This window comes from Oxyura jamaicensis (genome assembly GCF_011077185.1).
Source record: "Oxyura jamaicensis isolate SHBP4307 breed ruddy duck chromosome 1 unlocalized genomic scaffold, BPBGC_Ojam_1.0 oxy1_random_OJ106648, whole genome shotgun sequence".
NCBI classification, from domain to species: domain Eukaryota; kingdom Metazoa; phylum Chordata; class Aves; order Anseriformes; family Anatidae; genus Oxyura; species Oxyura jamaicensis.
In genome coordinates, this window is record NW_023303259.1 from 10,292 (window position 1) to 19,766 (window position 9,475).

Consider the following 9,475-nt stretch of genomic DNA (forward strand, 5'->3'; position numbering starts at 1 on the left):
GCCTTCTACCAGTATCTGTCTTTGTTCTGCTGCTGCCTTGCAGGAAACAAAAAAAGAAAAGGGGTAGGGGGAAGATAAGTCCACGCTCTTACTGCAGGTGGCTTTCATGATTCTTGTGTGCCGTGTTTATTATTATTTTTTCCAGTTGTTCTGCTGTCTTTCCTGCAGCAAAAGGAGACATTGCTTATTTCCTGATTGCCAGGTTACCTTTGTGGTTTGGTGGTTCTGCAAGTTGTAAAGAAGGAATCTGGAAGGGGAGAAAATGAAGCAAGAAAAGGGCAGCACTAGGACCTGTCCTTCTACCCTGTCCTTGCCGTCGGCCGTTTGTGGTGTCCTGTGCATATGCCCAATCTCAGCTGTGCTCGGACGAAGCCTGACTTGCAGCGATAATGCACGTTCTCCTCTCCTGCCCCTCCCTGCCACCACCCAACCAAAGCCTGAGGACGAATGCAAATTCTGCCTTGGTATTTAAGGAAACCTTCCTGCAGATTGCAGCTGCATGGTTCATAACTTTGAGATTTCTCGAGTGAGGAATGGGACAGTCATCTGGTTTTCTGCTGACCGGGGCCTGGAAGTGAATGCCTCCACATCCTGTGATTGTGAGATGGGTGTTTCCAAGCGGCTCCAGTGCAGGCAGTGCATGAATGGATGCTTGGGCAAGCTCGGGATGCTTGCTTTTAAGACAGACTGTGTAGCAGCATCTCTTGCAGAACTGGCTTGAGAATCTAATTTTTGCTACCATCATTATCTCCATTTCAAATGCGTGAGGACTGTAAAGCTGCGTTCTCTCAGCTAATTGATATTCAGCTGACCCCTCTACTTTTACATTCTCTGTCTCTCAAGGGTTCTGTTAAATAATATTTATATTAATAGTATCATCTACTGCCGAATCCCTCCTGTGGTTTATAAGAGCATATTTAAGTATTACATTATGTTAACCAGCTCCGCCAGTAGCTCAGGATTCAGGTTGCTTGTATTTGCAGTTCTGCTGCTGAGTTCCTCGTCTCCGTGAGTGCTGGAGGGAACAGAGGTGGGGGCTGCAGGGGAGAAGTCTGCGAACAGCAGCAGGGGCTGGGGGCACTGCCCGGGGAGGTGCTGCCGTGAGCTCTCCCGAGGAACCCTGGTAAGGTGTAAGGCAAGCTGGCCGTGGCTTTAACTGGTATGTGGGCAGGTCGGGCAGCAAGCCAGTGCTGTCTGGAGGCAGCAGCTCCTGAAAAGAAAGCTCAAGGTGCAGGAGCACAGAAAGAAATCCAGGCTAGGTAAGGCTAGAACTTGGTCTGTGGAGAACAGAGAGATGGTCAGTGCAGGGAGGCTAGAACAGGTGAGGCTCTTCCAGAAAAGTTCAGTATAAATGTTAACGCTGTACACAAAAAATCAAATTTGCACATTTACAGAGTAGGCATAATGCCTCTTCTTGGGGGAGCCACTGAACTGGTGCTGCATTTAACCTGGGGTACAGAAGTCAGCTCAGGAACAAAGCTGGAATCTTCAATTTGGATTTCATAGTAAGATATCTCATTGTGCTGCCACTAGATTAATGCGTTGGCCCAGGATAATGCTGGCTTTTGAAGAGCTTATCTTCAAATGTTTAAAAATCTGTTCTTGTGTTTTACCATAAACTGATGTGGTCCAGCAGTCATCTGGCTCGCATACTGGAAATATTTTGTTTTTCTTTTTACATGAGTCATTACCATGCATTTGTTACTATGGTTGTTTTCTTTTAAAGGATTTCTTCTGCCCTTGAATTACCACAATGTGGGGCATTCAGGGTTGACTTAACTCCCAGTGCAGAAATTTCCTCTGGGACTGCTGGTTTCTAAATAAATCTTTCTAGGTTATGTGCCTGTAAAATTAACCAGTCTTACTATTACTTCTGCATTAGTCCAAGTTAGGACGTTGCGCTATTGCACGTACATATCTTAAAACTTTTATATTTCGAAGTGTTGCTCGTAACTTGCTGGGGGTCAGCTGCTAGAGGTGCTTTTACTGGGTAGCAGTGGCGTGTACTTGAAGGAAATAATGAGCAAGGTACTGTAGCGGATGATATTACTGATATTTTGGGTTCCACATAACTTTAAAAAAAAAAAGGGGGGGGGGGGTGGCAACATTGACCATGCATGCTTGTTCTCATTAAAGTATTCTATTAATAGTTAGCAGTCATTTCTCTTTGTTTATACAGTATTTAAAATATTTTTCTGTAAGACATTTCTTGTCACAGTCAAAACTAAACACCTGCTTCTGTTCAGGAAAAGCTGTAACGTAAGTTTCATAGAGTCAAAGACTGGTTTGGGCTGGAAGGGACCTCAAAGCCCATCTCATCCCAGCCCCTGCCATGGCAGGGACACCTCCCAGCAGCCCAGGCTGCCCCCAGCCCCATCCAGCCTGGCCTTGGGCACTGCCAGGGATGGGGCAGCCACAGCTCCTCTGGGCAGCCTGGGCCAGCGCCTCACCACCATCAGAGAGAAGAATTTCCTCCTTATATCTAATCTAAATTTCCCCTCTTTCAGTTTAAAGCCATTACTCCTTGATGAAACATCATGGTTCAGTTTTGTCTATTGTTCTTCTATTGCTGAAGGGGTTGCTTTATATCACAGAACTTTTAAAGTTGGGTCATGTCTACTTATTTCTGCAGTGGCTGATAATTATTTTTTCTTATCTCGAATTCCTGGTCTAAGATACGTAGTACTGACAGTGTTTGTGATATTACTGTAGAATTACTGCTGACTTGTGGTAAATACATGGGACTAGAAAAGGCTTCCTAGGTTTCTCAGTTTTGTCATTTGATACAGGAAGGCTGATGTGGTTTAATGGCTGTATGTTTGTTTTTTAAACTAATGAAACTAATTTTTTTCCTATTGCGAAGCTGGAAGGCTTCTATAATGTTGGTTTTTCTCATTAGAATCTTTCTTTCAATCGCCAGCTTAAAGTTTTAAAGGCCATTACCATAACCTTTTTATTAAAAAAACAAACAACAAAACAAACACATTTCTTGCCTTACGTAGCTCTCTTTCATGTTGAATAAACATCTAATGGTTTATGGCTAGGAGTTGTATCACTTACATCTCTTTGGTCAGGTAAGCAAACAAAACTCCCAGTATTGATTTTATTTTTTTTTCCTTCTTTTGATCATCCTGAACCGTGTCTACTCTGCATGCTCGTCTCAAACTGGAGACGGATTTGCACCTTAGCGTGCCTGCTGCCCGTGCTTAAAGCAGCATGGGGACACGGTGTCCCTTGGTGTCTCTTAATATCCTCCAGAATGTCTGAAGTCTGGGGCGAGTTAGCTTGCTGTGCTGGGCTTTGATGTGTGGTGCAGTTGGAATAGCTCATCAAAGCAGAAACATGGGCGAAGGATCTATTCTTAATCATCGTGCAGTTGTTAGCTGCTGCTCTGCAGCTGAGGCTGCATGAAATAACTGCGTGAATCGTCCTCCATTTCCTGCCTCGGAAACTTCACGGTCCCGTCGTTCATTTTGGAACTGGTGCTGTGGTGTCATTTCCCAGCTGAGACCAGCATGGAGTCTGCAGGTGCTTCTCTGCTCCGTTCAGCCGATTCCTGCCGTTGAGCAGTTGAACGTAAACCACCGATGGAGCAGAGAATAACAGCAAGAGCTTGTGCAGGCAGGCTTCCGTTGTTGCTGGGAGGCAGCAGGAACAAGCAACCACGTTCGCTCCGTTTGTTACGCTGGTGCTCCTCTTCTGCTCATTCCTACTCGTGGTCTAGATTGAATCATTTGGCTGCCGTTAATGATCTTGGCTGAGAAATTATAATTTGTAGTCTGAGACCACGGCTGGTGGTCAGACAGCTTTTTTTTCTATTTTTTCTTTTGAACCGGAGAATCCCGTTCCTTCTGGCAAATGCTGGGCTGTCACTTGAAAGGTAGAGGTTACCATCTGGTGCCATTCCTGCTACCAAAAATGTTTTCTCTGCAGGCTGGAACCTGTACTTTTCTTAAACAGGGACCACAAAATAATCGGATGCGGTCTCCAGGCAGCCATGAATTGCTGCTGTGAATTGGGGTCTCAGTTGCTTTATTTCATACTTATGTCCTGCTAGTGACCCCTGGATACTTTGTAATGGGCTGCACTTTTCCTGCCGCATAGTTTCCAAATTGAGGAGCTGTTTACCTGGCAGAAATACATACTGTGCCTGAGTACATGACTGAATTGTCTGCTGCACAAATCCACTTCTGTTATTCAAGTTCTTAAGGTTATTCAGCTCTTTCTGTGCGATATCCTGGTTCTCCTTTTGTAACTAAGTTTTATCAACAAAAATCATCATGTTCATTATTCTTAGGCCATGATTACTAATAAATGGAAAAAAAAAAAACACAAGCCTCTAATCCCCAAACCTAGCTGATAACTATATCATTCAAAGTATCTACACCTCTCTATCAAAAAAGATCATTGAAAGTTGCATGTAGAGATCTTCAGATATATTCCATGCCCAAGGATGTTTTGATGGATTTAGAAAATGCAGGTGGTAAGGTCCAGTTCTTCTGAAGGCATTTGAGCCTATTTTGAGTGACTGCAGTGAAGTGAACCAGACAGAGAAGCTGCAGATAGAGAAAGCCTGGAATTGCCTTCAATCAGTGATATAAGAGCTGATAGAAAACTGCTTAAACTTTCATATTAATTGGGGAGAAACCATGAACACTTTGATCCAAGTGTGGGGATAAGTGCATTAAAGAAGAAACAATGTAAGAAGTGGTAAAAGGTCTGAGCTGCAGAGAAAAGGCAGGTGTAGATGAGAAAATAAATGGAACCAGTAAGCCTGTTGAGACATGTCAAACAGAGATAAATACTAATAGAGCCTTCAGCTGTTCGAGTGGCAAAGTAGGAAGGGGAGCTGAAGCCTATGTTGAAGGTGACAACGTTAAGTTTGGTTCAGCCCTTCTGTAGGACATTGGGAGAAGGCAGGATGGGTAATGGACATAAGGCTTTAGAAACTGAGGTGGGTGTAAGAGTGAAAGATGCTAAAGCACTCAAATCTGGATGATGTGATATGCTCCAAGAACTTGAAAGGATTTTTTTTAAACTATTCCAGAACTGCAGTAGGAGCGTTTTTCTTTTTTAAACACATATATGCTGAAATAGCTGAACTAGTACGCTTCTTCCAGAACTCAAAAAAAAAAACCCCACTAAACCTAAAAACTTGGACTTGGGCAGCTAGATACTCTTAGTATGGCTTCAGTAGAACTCTAAAGTCATAAAAGAGAGTAAGACACTGAGTATACTGTACAGAAGATATAATTTGCTTATCAAAAATACATCGTGCTGGGGTAACCTGACATCTCTTCCAGTAGGACCTGCTTTTTCAGAAGTCAGCCTTTCCCCAGGCTTTGGTTAAGTCCTTGGGAGGAATCCAAATGGAAAAGTACTGCTAGAGCTCCACAAGGAAAGTGCGCTTTATCAGAGAAGTTGCGGCGTCGGTGACAAGATGGCCCAGAAGCAGTGGCAGTTTAGCAAATGGAAGGGGAGGGGTGGGGACAGTTCGTAGAGAATAAACATTTGTTTTTTTTGGTGATTGGTTTGATACAGGGGGTGAGTGACTGTGCCTGTCAGGGCTCTGCACGAAAGGTGTTCAAGACTCAGAAGTTAAAGTAATTATGGAAGGGTTATTCATTACGGAGACGTAATGGTGTTTCACTGCTTGGAATGACACTAGTGTTGCTCTGATGTGTATTTGGAACCTCTAATATTCCTATTCCTTCCGTCTAGAGTTCGGTTTTGATAACTGGTGAGCATTGAGTTAATAGTTAACATGTGAATGTTAGAAGAAAGCGTTAGCAAGTAATAGCGCTCTCTTTCATTTTGTAATTGTACAGTATTTATAAGAAGCAGTGAGGTCATTGGCTTCCGGTATGAGCCACTTCCTGAAAACCATGTTTTACATGGTAAATCTAAAAATGTATTTCTTCGAAAAACTCAGCTGTGTTTTGTTTCCTCTCCTCTTGATTCTGACCGTCCACCTTGCTTCTGTTTCTGCTCCAGCGTGTACATACCGCTGCAGAGCAGGGACACTTGGTGATGGGGGGCACGGGCTGCGCTCTGCAAGTGCTGCGGAGAAGGTAGCTCGCAAAGCCAGCGCAGGAGGTGGTAGCATGGAAGCAGCTTAGAGTCTGACACATAGCAAGTATTGACGGTCTCAAACATTAGTGAACCGTGAATCATACGTTGAGAAATAATCAGATTAAGATAATGAGGTAAAACCAGCATCAGCAAAAGTACTTAATGTGTTATTTTCCTGTTGGGTTACAGATATCTAAGGGGCAGTTGTTCTTAGGCAATGCCAGTTAAAGTCAGTTTGTCCTTGTGCTTTTCTTTATGCAAAGTTCTCATACAGTTGGTTTCTGAATGCTTAGGTTTTAGAAGTAACCATCAAATTTCATAAGACTAGAAGGATTTGGCAGTAAAAGGAAACAAGCATATATATGCTTCCTTGCTTGCAAGGAGACGAGCATCCACACTTCATTTATGCAACAGTTTTTGATCATGTAATATTATCGTTTATAATGTGAGAGATTATTTGAACTATGACCATGTTGTTTAAAATGTCCACATGCAGTCATAATTGAGCAGTATATATTAATTAAGCTATAGCAGATGAGCGTGCATGTGGAAGCCGGGCAAGATCTGAAGGAGCCAGGCACATGAGAAGGAAAAAGGTGTTTCAGGGTAGTTTAGAAGAGTTATTTGTTTTTAACCAGAGTTGGACAAACTGAAATTGCTAAAAAGTATATGCCACTTAAAGACAATGTAATCATTAAATGTGTAGGTCACTAATTTTATTTTTTTTTTGCATTGGTTTAGTTGGCTGAAAGGCTAATTAAGTTTAATATTTATACTATCAGAGTTAAGACAGACTAGAACAGCTTTATAAACAACTGCTTTGATATGCAAATTATCTGAAGTTCTGAAATACAGGAACATAAAGAGCTGCTGCTGTCAAAAAGAGTTTGAGAACCTTGTGTCCATTTGAAGATGGAAGATAAATAAGAATTTTCATGGTTAATCATATACTCGTTCAGTTCAAATGAGGTATTTTGTTTGACTGTGCAACAAAATAACGTAACTTGCTGGATTTCGTAGAAATAATAGCAATGGGAGATTCTTGAAAATACAAATACTTTTAAAACTTAGGAACAGTTAATGCTATTTTAGCCAATCATCGTGCTGATGTGTTGTGCTATAAAGTCATTCTCTGTGTCTCCATGAAGACATGCTGCCTGTCAGCCTGTAGTTGGCAATGTTCCTGACCGTTGCCATGGTTATTTTATTGGTAATTAGCATTTGTCAATAGCTTGTCCATCATAACTCTTAGAATCTCAAGCCTCATCTGCCAATACCACAGTCGCTTCAGAGATTTCCAAAAATACAGTTCAGACCCTGGCTTTGTGTGGCTTTGTGTGGATGAGGAACACAGGTTCTGAATTTGCTGGGGAGAGCTGTGTTACTGTGCTCTTGATCCTTTTTTTTTTCCCTCCTCCTTTTTCTTGTCCAAGTTTCAAACTTGTGGACATAAAGTAGAACTAATGTCTGCATCACTGTGTTCTTACTTCTACTGGTAGTTACTGAAAAATCTGTCTCCTCTACTAATATGAAAATAATGACGGTGTACTAAAGTTACTGGGAACTGTGGCAGTGCGCATTTGTTTGCTGTCAGGCTTTAACTTTACCATACCAGGTTCAGTTGGTGCCTCTTACATGAACTGCTAATGTACCGTCCCAATATGATCACTATGTGGTTGGACTATGACTTAATTTTGATCAGTTCATTCTGATACATTAATAACTGATAACAGTTAGCACTTCACAGCACTGGCAGCGTTGGGACTTCAGGGGAAAAAAGCCCTAAGCCTGGTTCCACTTTTCCCTGCAATGCCTTGCTTGCCGTTCATAGGGCACGCTTGAGGATCTTGCGATACTGGTTTAGGCTGTGCCTTGCCTCTGGCACGTGAGCCTCTTGTTTACAGCTGCCCAGGCAGCAGTCGTGGCACTGCGTCGCACACACCGCGCGGCTCTGCACCTCTCCTTGTGTTGCAGGGCTGGGGAGAACAGGACGGCTCTCGCTGCCTTTAACCTCCTGGTAAGAACTGCAGTTACTCATTTAGACAGTTCTTATGGGGGGTACTTAGACAAAAAAAGTCATCCTGATGGTCAGGTCCAGGTGGACTTCTCCTCCCAGGTCAAATCAGTAGACCTCTTGAGTTTTGCTCTCCTTTGTATCTTGTTACTTTCCTTCAACTGCAGGAACAGTCTGGGAATATAAGAGTTTTCACCAGTTCTCTGTCCAGTGCATGGTCTGGTCACCTACCAGGTGAAAAAAAAAACTCAGGTGAAGTCTGCAGGAGCATAAGGATGAAATACATCAACTGGTGACAGAAAAGGGTTTAGTTTGAGTGATCCAAAGTCTCTGGACTGTGATGTACACCAAGTTGTGTGCTGTTGCTTTGTAGAAATGGATTTGGGGTTGAAGTTCATGTTTTAGGTAATTTTTGGATTGAAAGAACACTGTGTTTTTTCTTGTTTGAAGAAGGTAGCTTTGAGGTGAAACATTGGCACATAGGTTTAGCTGAAAATGACATTGGAATGCATTTTTCATTTTTCTGTGTTGCTTAAAAACATAAACCTTGAAGTACTTTGCAGAAGGTTATTTAGCATTGGCATCTTCAAAAATGTTTAAATTGCTTTATTAGTTTTACATTTGGTGTGCAATAATGACTGGTAATCTTTGGGTCTTTATTGTATTCCCGACTGCCTGCGTACTGTTGAACTTGTAGGATTTTGCGTATGTGGCTAAGCACGAGCAAGACCAGGCTTGACAGCTGCAATGATACTACATAAAATAAGATTAAGCAAGTGAAGAGTTAACCAAAGTGAAGCTCTTAGCAGCGTATCACTGCAGTTTCAGATAGTTATCACTAGGAGGACACACAGACCACAACATTAAGGAACTAATTGTTTACCTTTTGCTATTAACTGCTTTGGTGCTAGTTTATAAAACCCAGAAAATTGCGTTGCGAGGTTGCCGCGTAATAATGCGCTAATTCAGATACTTTATTTTACTCAAAATTGAAACGGAAAGTTTGTGTAACAGTAGAAGCGAGTACGATAACATTTGGAAATCTCCGTGTTTGCTTTGTCAGTGAATCAGATGAACTCTCAAGGGCGTACGCCGGGCAGTAATTGACATTTCGGTGGAAGTGATCCCTTTTTTGTTAGCAGTTTTTGTACGGTTTTCTACTGCAGGAATTTCTTGCACCGTTTTCTGCAGTGTTTACAGAGGCTGCTGCTGGGCAGGGAGCTACATAAGACGGATCACTGGATTTGGTGTGGCGCTTGCTGTCATCCTGGCTAACGTGTAATCTGCTTGTGATCTGGTGTTTGCAAATTGCTTTCCTTTTAGTTGTTTGTATGTATTTACTTAGAGCCTGATGTACAGTAGCTGTACCAGGTTGAGTAATATGGAAAT